Raw genomic sequence first — 13,080 nt, 5'->3', positions numbered from 1 at the left:
TTATTTATATTCAGTTATCAATGTAACCGGTTGAAAAGCTGCGGCGGCGGCCTATAAAAATTATATTAATTAATGATTCAAAATTAGTATTTGTAAGATAAAATAAATGTGTGATAATCTCTAAAAATTATATTAATAATTCAAAATTAATATTTGTAGAATAAAATAAATTTTATATTATAAACATCTCGATGCAATAAATATTAATATATAAAATTACAAAATTGGACTATAATTCATGAGTGAAAAATGAAAATAAATTTTTACATATAATTAACGATTTAAAGTATGACGAATCTAATTTTAGTTGTGTTTTTTTAAAATAATCATATTTTTCACTAACATTGTCACTAATTTCCAAACACTACTTATTTGACATATATACCATGTCCTATGTATAAAAAGAATACAGCTCTTTAACAAAACTGATTGATGACATCTAATGATATACATTGATTGACAATAAAACAGACAGTAAACTTGCAAGAACATAAGTGCGTAAAAGTCAAAAAAATATTGAGATGCAACTCCGAAACCATCTCCAGTTTTAATAAGGATAAATATTATGTTCTAGTTATACAAACATTAATCATGTCGGGACGTTTGAATTCCAATCCATGCAGTTGTATATTAGTGACTCCTTACTCTAATTTCTTAGGATTAGTTGTCCGCAAAAACATCATTTAAATTCAAGTCATAACAGTCTACTCCCACATCCGACAAACTCTTACCTTTGTCAATCAATTATCTCTATCGCCATTCAAACATATATCATAGTGTAACTCATTATTGTATTAGATGGAGAATATAAATAGGCAAAGAAAAATTGTTTATAAAACATATTCGCCCCCTCACCGTAGGGTCGTGATATTGAGAGAGAGTATGTTGCGTTTAGATGATCCAAAAACCTAAAACCTATAGGGGTATTTATAGGTGCAGAGAGGCTTGTGTGCTACTCTTTTCCATAATTAAATAATTTGAAACAGAATTAGATTAAAAAACTTTCAAACTACTATATTCCATAAATAATTTGAAACATAATCAGATTAATTTATGCCAAATTCTGAAACAAAATCATATTAAAAAACTTGCAAGCTACTATATTCCGTATATAATCTGAAAGATAATCAAATTAATTTATGTCAAGATATACTTTTTATTTTTGATATATTTTATATAAAAATTTAAGAAAATTAGAAAATCTGAAACAGAATCAGATTAAGTTATGCCAAATAATTTGAAACAGAATCAGATTAAAAAACTTGCAAGCTGCTATATTCCATAAATAATCTGAAACAGAATCAAATTAAACAAAATCAGATTAAATTATGCCAGAGCAGATTAATTTATGCCAAATAATCTGAAACAAAATCAGATTAAAAAACTTGCAAGCTACTATATTCCATAAATAATCTGAAACAGAATCAAGTTAAATTATGCCAAATAATCTGAAACAGAATTAGATTGAAAAACTTGCAAGTTACTATATTCCATAAATAATTTGAAACGGAATCAAATTAATTTATGCAAAGATATACATTTTATTTTTGATATTTTCATCCGAAAATTCCAGAAAATTAAAAAAATAGGACGGAGCTATCTGAGAGGCGCCACCTACACGCCTCTCGATTCTCCTTTATATAAGTACTAGTTGAGAAACGAGCGTTGCGGCGGCCCGCTTATAAATATTATAGAGTTTCTCCTATAAATACCCAAGTCCAAAATTGTTGTTGCAAAAATACTACATCCCTTTTAAAGATATTGCAAAAATACAAAACTTTTAAAATATTTGCAAAAATACTGTATGCAACCACATGCAACCATACTTGCAACCATATTTGCTACCCCTGCGGGGCCAATTAACTGAAGTTGCATATGGTTGCATCTAGTTGCAGACCGTATTTTTGTAATTATATTCTAAAAAGTTAGTATTTTTGCAATTTTTGTCAAAAGATAGTAAAATCACAAAAAAACTTAAAAAATGTGGTATTTTTGATAAATTCCCAATATTATATTAATGATTGAATTTTAATATTTGTAGAATGCAATAATTTTGTGTCTGTCTATAAAAAATATATTAATGATTAAAACAAAACAAATACTATAAAAGATATCACCAAAGAGAGGTAGGGTTGTGGTCTGTAAAAAGTATATTAATGTTTCAAATTTAATATTTGTAGGATAAAATAAATTTTATATTATAAAATTTTTGATGTAATACTAATACTAATATATAAAATTGCAAAATTGGACTATAATTCATAGTGAAAAAATGAAAATAAATTTATACACGTAATTAACAATTTAAAGCACGACGAAACTTATTTTTATTTTGTTTTTTTTTGAAAAGTAATCATGTTCTTACATTGTCACCTTCGTCCAATTTTTTTGGATTGATTATGCACAAAAACATGTAACTTAAATCCGTCAGATTGTAGTATTGAGAGAGAGGAGGTTGTGTTTTGATGATCTAAAACCCTACAATCTATAGGGGTATTTATAGGTGCAGAGAGATTTGTGTGCTACTATTTCCTATAGTTAAATAATCTGAAACAAAATTAGATTAAAACTTTCAAGCTATTATATTCCATAAATAATTTGAAACAAAATCAGATTTTGAGACTTGCTTTAATATACCCGAAACTAAAAAAAAGTATTTCTAGTTTTTGATATTTTTCATCCAAAAATTCCAGAAAATTAGAAAAATAGAACAGAGCGATGTGAGAGGCGCCACTTTTATTTTTTTAATACTATATAAACAACCTTCACTTATCGTTGTAGAAAAACGGTAGGGGTGAGCATAAAAATCCGAAATTCGGATTATTCGATATTCCGGTCCGGTATCCGATTTAAAAAATCCGGAACTTCGGATATCCGATCCGAATAAACCGGACCGGATATCCGATCCGCTTTTTTTCTTAAAATTCGGATTCGGATCCGGATCACGTATATGTAAAAAAGCGGATATCCGGATCCGATCCGGTATTATTATTTTTAATTAAAATATATATATTTATTAATAATATATTATTATTTTGTTGATTTTTTATATAAAATATTAAGAATTTGTTGTTATTACTTATCTGTTACAGAGTTACAGTGTTGGTTCAGCTCTCTTAAACTTTTCATCTCACTTTCAGTATATCACAACTACTGACTACTGAGAATCAGTGTTCTAAAAAGCGCATTAAGCGGCCGTCTAAGCGGGCGCTTAAGCGGAATCGGAGGGTAAAACGCTTCGATTTTACATTAAGCGGGAGATTAAGCGTTTTTTAACATTAAGCGGCCTGTTAAGCGGATTAAGCGGACATTAAGCGGATTAAGCAGTCAGAATGATTTTGACTTGCTAATTTTTTATATATAAATACAAATATTTTTTTATAAATATTATGAAAATTATAATAAAAAATTAAAAATATCTTTTTTATCAAAAACATTTTATGTTTAAATTCTTATTACTTAATTATTTTATAATTTTAATTATATATATATAATATTATTATATAAAAAATTTTAAATATATATTATTAATCCGCTTAATCACCCGCTTAAAATTCCGCTTAAGCGTCCGCTTATCCGCTTAAGCGCTACAAGGTCACCTCACCGCTTAGGACCGATTTGCGCTTTTTACAACACTGCTGAGAATTGAGTCACTGGCCTTGTAGCATTGTAGCACCTAGCAACATATAATTTATTGATTACGTCGAGACTTAAGTAAGAACCTGGAAGTTTAGAACTATCAGCCTACTTATCCTCCTTGCTTTTCTTTTATACTAATAAAAAAAGTGAACTTAAACGTGACAAACTTGTTTGAATCGAAAAATAATACATATTTTTTTAGAAAAAACGGGATCCGGATAATCCGTTTTCCGATCCGATTTAAAAGGATATCCGAATATCCGGATATCCGGTTAAACCGGAACCGGAACCGGAATGAAAATTTAGTGATCCGAAAAACCGGATATCCGGTTTATAATTCATAACCGGACCGGATATCCGGTTTTGCTCACCCCTAAAAAACGGCACCACCGAGTTAGAAATCAAGCAAGAGAACTATCACCAGAAAGAGGTAGGGTTCTACAATCTATAGAGGTATTTATAGGTGCAGAGAGACTTGTGTGTTACTCTTTCCCATAATTAAATAATTTGAAACAAAATCAGATTCTGAAATTTGCTTCTAATATATCTGGAACTAAAAAAGGTAGTTCTAATATTTGATATTTTTCTTCCAAAAATTCCAGAAAATTAGAAAAATAGAACGGAGCGATGTGAGAGGCGCCACCTACACGCACCATGCTTCTTCTTTATATAAGTATATTGATATTGATGATTATTAAACCTTTCTATCTTTGCAAGTAAGGTTAGGCGTGACAAAAACTAACATAATCTGAAACCGATTTGAAAAAATACGAATTAGAGTGGGAGATTTTATATTTTGGATTGGATAATTTTTTATCGAAACAATTTGGGACAGGTTCAAGTTGATCCAGTGTACCCAAACCCCACCCGAATTATTTAACTTATATTCTTTAATAATTTCAACTTATATTTTGTATGGAGAAATATTTGTATGTTAAGATTTATATTTATCGAAAACAAATATTTGTTTGGTTAGAATTGTTTGTGGAAAAATATTAATCAACTAAGAGCATCTCTAACGGTGTTAGAGCATCTCCAACCATTTAAAACCCTTGGCTAAAAGGCGAGTTGACATACTTAAAATAAAAAAATTTAGCCAACAGCTTTAAAAACTCAACTCCAACTATGCTCAGCCGTTGTCTATAAATTTAGCCAACCTCCTGTGGATGGCTAAATTTGTCGAACCTCTACAGTTCTGTAAGAAAATCTGTAGGAAGATTGTACATCATTTATTACCATATTGAACTGATATATTCTATTTTAACAATTTAAAATATTAATAACATACTATTTTTAAATTATAGCCAACCAATATAGCCAGTACCGTTGAAGCAAAATTTCTTACAGGTTCAGCAAATTCTACATAATGTCTTACAGGTCCAATTTAGCCAATGATTATAGTCAACACCGTTGAAGATGCTCTTAGATATAGTGGTTGGCTAAATTGGACCTATAGGACATTATGTAAATTTCCCGAATCTGTAAGACATTTTGCTTTGATGGTATTGGCAGTATTGGTTATATTGGCTGGCTATAATTTCAAAATAATATGTTATTTAATATTTTAGATTGTTATACATATAATCTATCACTTTAATATGGTAATAAGTGATGTGTAATTACAGATTTCTTACAAATCTGTAGTGGATCGACAAATATAATCATCTATAGGAGGTTGACTATAATTATAGACAAGGGGTTGCTTGGCTATAATTATAAATAAGGGGTGGCTGTGGTTGGAATGTCGTTTTTTGAAAGTGTTGGCTTTAATTATTATTTTTGGTATGCCAACTAAGCTTTTAACTAAGGGTTTCTAACGGTTGAAGATGCTCTAAGAGCATCTCCAACGACATTGGTTATAATTGTTGGCTAAATTGGACCTGTAGAGCAACTCCAGCCATTGAAAACCCTTAGCTAAAAGGTGACTTGACGTACTAAAAATACAAAATTTTAGCCAACATCTCAAAAAACTCAACTCCAACCATACTCAGTTGTTATCTATAATTTTAGCCAACCTCCTATGGATGACTAAATTTGTCAAACCTCTACAGGTCTGTAAGAAATCTGTAGGAAGATTGCACATCATTTATTACCATATTGAACTGATATATTCTATTTTAAGAGCATCTCCAACCATGAGAAACCCTTAGCTAAAAGTCTAGGTGGCTTACCAAAATTAAAATTTATAGCCAATGTCAACAAATAACATCACTCCAACCATAACAAGCCCTTATGTATAATTATAGTTATCCGCCTATGCATGGCTATATTTGTCGAATCACTACAGATCTGTAGTGAATTCCACGTCATCTCCCGCAATTTATTTTCCTCCTCCCCGCTGATTACATATTATTTATTACTATATTAAACTGATATATTCTATTTATAACAATCTAAATATTAATAACATACTATTTTTAAATTATAGCCAGCCAATACCATTTAAGCACAATGACTTAGAGCATCTCCAACGACGTTGGCTATAATCGTTGGCTAAATTGAATCTGTAAGACATTATGTAAAATTTGCTGAACCTGTAAGACATTGTACTTCAATGGTATTGGCTATATTGGTTGGCTATAATTTAAAAATAGAATGTTATTAATATTTTAGTTTGTTAAAATAGAATATATCAGTTCAATACGTTAATAAATGATGTGCAATCATCCTACAGATTTGTTACAGACCTGTAGAGGTTTGACAAATATAGCCATCCATAGGAGATTAGCTAAAATTATAGACAACAGCTTCACGTGGTTGGAGTGTCATTTTTTCAAGAGGTTGGCTAAAATTTTTTATATTTGGAATGCCAACTCATTTTTTAGCTAAAGGTTTTGTATGATTGGAGACGCTCTTATAGGTTCAGCAAATTTTACATAATGTCTTACAGGTCCAATTTAGCCAACGATTATAGATAACGCCATTGGAGATGCTTTAACAATCGAAAATATTAATAATATACTATTTTTAAATTATAGCCAACCAATATAGCCAATACCATTGAAGCCAAATGTCTTAGAGCATCTCCAACCATCTAAAGCCCTTGGCAAAAAGGTGAGTTGGCATACTTAAAATAAAAAAATTTAGCCAACAGTTTCAAAAACTCAACTCCAACCATGCTTAGCTATTGTCTATAAATTTAGCCAACCTCCTATGGATGACTAAATTTGTCGAACCTCTACAGGTCTGTAAGAAAATCTGTAGCAAGATTGTACATCATTTATTACCATATTGAACTGATATATTCTATTTTAACAATTTAAAATATTAATAACATACTATTTTTAAATTATAACCAACCAATATAGCCAGTACCGTTGAAGCAAAATGTCATACTGGTTCAGCAAATTTTACATAATGTCTTAGAGCATCTCCAACGGCGTTGGCTATAATCGTTGGCTAAATTGGACCTGTAAGACATTATGTAAAATTTGTTGAACCTGTAATACATTTTGCTTCAATGGTACTGGCTATATTGGTTGGCTATAATTTAAAAACAGTATATTATTAATATTTTAAATTGTTAAAATAGAATATATCAGTTCAATATGGTAATAAATGATGTACAATCTTCCTACAGATTTTCTTACAGACCTGTAGAGGTTCGACAAATTTAGCCATCCATAGGAGGTTGGCTAAATTTATAGACAACAGGTGAGCATGGTTGGAGTTGAGTTTTTGGAGCTGTTGGCTAATTTTTTTTTATTTTAAGTAAGCCAACTCACCTTTTAGCCACGGACTTTAGATGGTTGGAGATGCTCTTACAGATCCAATTTAGCCAACGATTATAGCCAACGCCGTTGGAGATGCTCTTACAGGTTCAGCAAATTTTACATAATGTATTACAGGTCCCATTTAGCCAACGATTATAGCCAACCCCGTTGGAGATGTTCCAAGACATTATGTGAAATTTGCTGAACCTGTAAGACATTTTGCTTCAATGGTATTTCCCATATTGGTTGGCTATAATTTAAAAATAGCATTTTTTAAAATTTTAAATTGTTAAAATATAATATATCAGTTCAATATGGTAATAAATGATGTGTAATCTTTCTTACAGATTTCTTATAGACCTGTAAAGGTTCGACAAATTTAGCCATCCACAGGAGGTTGACTAAAATTATAGACAACAGCTGGATATGGTTGGAGTATGAATTTTTCGAGAGGTTGGCTAAATTTTTTATTTTTAGTATGCTAACTCACATTTTAGTTAAGGGATTTCAATGGTTGGAGATGCTCCAAGTCACCACAATGGGCTCGATATATTACTAAACTCATTAAAAACCTAACTCTAACCAAGGAGAGACTAAACCAAATCAAAATAATAACTAATGATAAAAAAATTAGATCTGAAGAGAAACCACAGAAACAAGAGAAATCGGACTGAAATTCCACCCGCTTGAAACAAAGAAGAAAGACAGCGAAATCTCCGATGGTTTTAGATCTAAGAATTCTCCCGAGAATGGATACGGAGCAAAACCATAAAAACAAGAGAAATCGGATCTACCCATTTGGAAGAGAGACAACGAAATCTTCTATGGTTTTCGATCTAAATTTCTCAAGAAAAAGTATTATTCAAAAACTAAGAAAAAAAAATAATTAACTGATTCGGGCTTTCCACCCATGAAAATGCTAGGAGAGAGAGAATTAAGGTTAAGAGGCTAATCAATTTGTGTCAGGAATTTATATTTAGTTGATATATGAAATCGTGTTATAGTTGGAGTTTGAGTTGTAACGAGTGTTTGTCAACTATAATTCAATTGGCATAAGAAATTATCTCGGAGTGTATGAATGTTTGTAACTCTGAAGAATTAATCTATTAAATTAATTAATTTTAAATAACAATTTATTTATTTACCTTAAAAAAAAACAATTTATTTATTACATTGTGTAAACTAAAGTATAGTTAGATTAATAATTAATTAGCTGATTAGTCTCTGGCACATAATAATATGAAAATACCATTATTAACTCTATGTGAAATATTATAGGTTATGGTGAATTTATTTGCAATATAACATTTATAAATCTTTTGCATCAACAAAATAATAATAATAATTAAAAAGAAATTAAAATATTCGTATAAAGATACTAAAAACATAAATTAAACAAACATGAATTAAAAAACTAATATTTCATGATGGCGACTTCTTAAAAATTTCAAACTATAAAATTAAATAAGACACACAAAACTAATTTTGCACTGACATATGTAAATGTTTCAGCTTTACCAACCTAAAAAAGTAAAATCACATAATAAAAATATAAAAACCTTAAGTTAAACATATAAAAATTAATATTGAATATTCAATTAATTTTTTAATCATAAAGGATTTTTCTAATATTTCAAACTGATAAACTAGATAACACACATAAAATTATTTTGCGAAATCGAACAATTTGTTTTAATATTTTTGCATCGACATTTGTAAATTATTTTTATTGATCAAAATAAAAAGATTAGAAATTTAAATCTCAAAATTAAAATATAGACAACTTAATTTAAATGTACAACACAAGAATATATTGAACATCAAACTAAACATTTTATTCATTAAGATTTAAAAATAAATAAATTAGGTAGATAAACAAAATAATTACATGAAAATATTTCACGCTATTATATATATAAAATAATTCAATTAAAATATGTATTAATAATACAGATAATATGAATTTTTACAAGCATTTGTGCGTTTTCCCTGGAGCCGAACCTATAAAATTTTGAGTCTAGCCAATTTATCTTTATATATTTGTTGGGTGTTGATTTGTTTTATAAATTTTTAAAATGGGATACGAATTTTCATATGTTAAAATTTTAATTAGAATACGTCTATATTTACGTAAATTTCTCACCTCAATTGCCATGTCATTGACGTAGCGCAGCAAACTACAGTGTATATAGGAATTCTGATGACGTGTTTAGTTAGAGTACCTGGAATTTAGGTTAGAGAAGAGTCCTTGCTGTAACGGAGTCTACGGATGCAACTTATTATATAACTGATTTATAATTCATTTTCTGTTTTTGTTAGCAACTTAGCGTTGTACACTTTTACTTCTCCATCCGCTAACTCCGCATTCTCCTGCTGAGTTGCATCCCCAGCCCGCGGAACAGATAAAACTAGATATTTATACCTACAAGTATAGTAGGTATACGAGCATGAGCTTTTTATATAAAGTGTTGATGGTTATGATTCTTGTGGGAAATCCTGATTCTTCTAATGAGATTTATCTTTTTATTGAGAAAGATAAGTACGGCGCTGACCAGGTTCTTGCGGTTAATGCTACTCATGAACACGTCAACAAGCGTCATGCTAGTTCTGCTGATAGTTCCGCTTCCGACGCTGGTTTATCGAAGAAAATCAGGCTGGCGAAGGAGATAATAGATCTCGAGGTTTGTTTTATTTGTTGGTTTAGCATGTACAGATCTACTACTGTGGTGACAGTGTTGACAATATCATAGGGTTCATCATGGAAGGACAATAAAATTGTATAGAAATCAGAGCATGTATATAGAAATCAGTCTGTGGCTCGGGCCTATCCAAAGTGCTAGGATTAATCGGGGTAAGTATCCATTGCCCCCCTTGCTCGGGCCTGCCCGTCAATGAATAGGTCTTGTCATTGCTGGGCTCTGTCCCTTCCCGTGACCTATGTTATTCGGACTCTCCATTTTGTATCGAGTATCAGTGTCGGACACTCAGGTGTGGAGACTCAGATACTTATTTTAAGCCAAAAACATGTAAAATTTTCAAATTATTGCCGAGTCCGACACTCGGACACGTATTCATGTTGGACACTTTTAACCGAGTCCAGCCAGAGACGGATCTAGGAAGAGGCACGGGGGACACATGCCCCCCTAATTTTATTTTTTTTACATTTTTTCACCATTCTAAATTTTACAAAATTATAGAAGTGCCCCCCAAAATTTGAAAATATATAGGTGTTTTCCGAAAATTTGCTTGGTGCCCCCCTAAGATTTTGTGTCTAGATCCGTGTCTGAGTCGAGGTAACTTATAGCCCATCACTGAATAGGGCTTCCGTCCCTTCTCGTCATTGAATAGGTCTTGTCATAATAAAAATGAAAATATTATATATTGTTGTTTCTAGAGGAGAGGGAGAGAAAGTTTTCTAGTAATGAGAATGTTATTTATTCTTGTTTGAAAATGTTATTTGTTGTTGTTTCTACACGAGACGGATATAATGTTATTATACAAACACATTCTTGTATGAAAATGTTATTTGTTGTTGTTTCCACAGGAGACGGATATAATGTTATACAAAGACAGGAGTCCACTGGGTTTGAAATTACAGAAGACTCCATCGTTGATAAACTCCATTGAAATGAAGTTATTAGAAGCAAGGAAAAGAGATGCAAAACTGGATCATGAGAAGTTGAAAGCATCCAACTTTCCCGCTAGACTGCTTCAAATTGGCTCTTGGGTGGTATGCATGAAAATATTCGCTTGATTACTTAAAACTTTTATTGTTTTTTTGATTTTCTTTTTTATGGTGTGAAGTGCATATTTGGATATAAAGTTCTCACAGCGGCCGTGTAGGAATGAAGGTGATCTGGTAGCCAAATGCTACTACGCGAAAAAGAAGATTGTTTGGGAAATTCTTGAGGGAGCTCTAAAGAGAAAGATTGAAGTCCAGTGGTCTGATATTATTGGTATCAAAGCTATTGTGGGTGAAGATAGACCTGGAATCTTGGAACTTGAGGTTCAATCTGTTTTTGCTTAATCATCAAGTGTTTGTTTTAGTTTGTTTATGCTTGTTGAATGAATGGCACCAATACATGTATACTAATTTGCAGTTGAAGCATCCACCTACATACTTCCTTGAAACGAATCCACAGCCGCGAAAGCATACTCTTTGGCAGACGGCATCAGATTTTACCGGAGGGCAGGCTCCCAGCTTCAGGTGATCGTATTGCTTTCTCCACAGCTCCATCTTTTGCCATTTCACGAAGGTTCATAATTAGGCTGCAGTCACTTGGATGGAATGGAATGATGGGAGAATGGAATGAAACTTTTACTACAAATTTAGAGTGATTATAGAGAATGTTGAAAATTTTAATTCCTTTACTTATTCCATTCCAAATGATTTGAGCATGAAATCTAAATCCTATGTTTTGGGAAGAATGATCATTTCACTTCTTTTTTGCTTAAAATCTTTATCATAAAAATTTTGACTTGCTCATGTTTAGTGACTGTTGTCTCATAATTTCTTATTTTTTCTTAAAACTTTTCTTATAATTTTTCATTCCATTCTCCTCTCATTTCATTCCATTCAAGTGAACGCAGCCTTAGTGCCCACAACTACTTTTAGTTTCACAGTTATTTTTGAAAGGAGTGGAAAGACAAAATAGACCACATTTGCAGAGAATGCAAAGGTTTAATTATAGATATATTACTTAAAATGTAACTAAGAAGAGCACGATTGAACAAGTCAAGTGGTTAAGAGTTTATGCTATGTAATACCAAGCCATGATACTCAATTATAACGTTATAAGTCATATTGGTAATAAAAAAAATAACTAAGAAAATGGTGATGAATCTGCAACAAGAAGTTGATATTTTATTCAAAAATATTGTTTTTGCAGGAGGCACTTCATCTCATTTCCTCCTGGAATCCTAGATAAGCACTATGAGAAGCTTCTGCAATGTGATCAAAGATTGCTTGAACTAAGCCGAAAAACTTTTCCAACTCTACCTCACCCTTATTTCGACTCAAATAACTTGTATAGATTATCAGAACACCCTTGCAATCTCAACAGAAATCATGTCAGTGAACTTGTTTCTCATGAAATGCAGCATTATCAGGTTCAGAAGTTCCCCGCACCTTGGAGCCAACAGCGGCATGCCCAAAACATGGAAGCAGCGGCAAATGCTCCTCTTCCCCGCAGTTCCATTGATTCAACCACCCAAGGTGCTGCTCCTATGCTCCAATATCACAACCAGAATTTTTGTTCCCCTGCTGGACTTCCTCGTCACCTGCAGAACCTGCGAAGAAGACCTAATCCACATCCTGGTGTGGTGGATCTAACCTTAATTCGAGGTAAATGGTCATACATCCTTAGTAACGGTAATATATATGTACGTCCCTGTAACGGTTGCCTAAATTTCTATATGCAGATGAAACGGAAACAAATTTTGTCAGTAAGAATCAGAGCACCGGTTTTTATAGTCAAGGCACGAACATCATTCAAGGGCCATCTTCAATGGTTAACATATCACCACAACAAGTCGATTCGGGCTTTCTTTACCAACATCTTGACGGGGAGGAAGCAGGCATGGGCAATCCCCCTAGGTATACTAGTGAAATGTCGTTTGCTCAAATTGCAAGCAACAAACTTGGTGACACAGCTTTACTTCCAGAACAAGGAGTGAACCCAAACACTAACAGCATTTTTGCAAATAAAGCGATGAATCATGAACAGCA

Source organism: Daucus carota, chromosome 7 (assembly GCF_001625215.2).
Source record: "Daucus carota subsp. sativus chromosome 7, DH1 v3.0, whole genome shotgun sequence".
NCBI lineage: Eukaryota > Viridiplantae > Streptophyta > Magnoliopsida > Apiales > Apiaceae > Daucus > Daucus carota.
The sequence above is the reverse complement of the archived record's forward strand: the minus strand, read 5'-3'. Positions refer to the sequence as shown.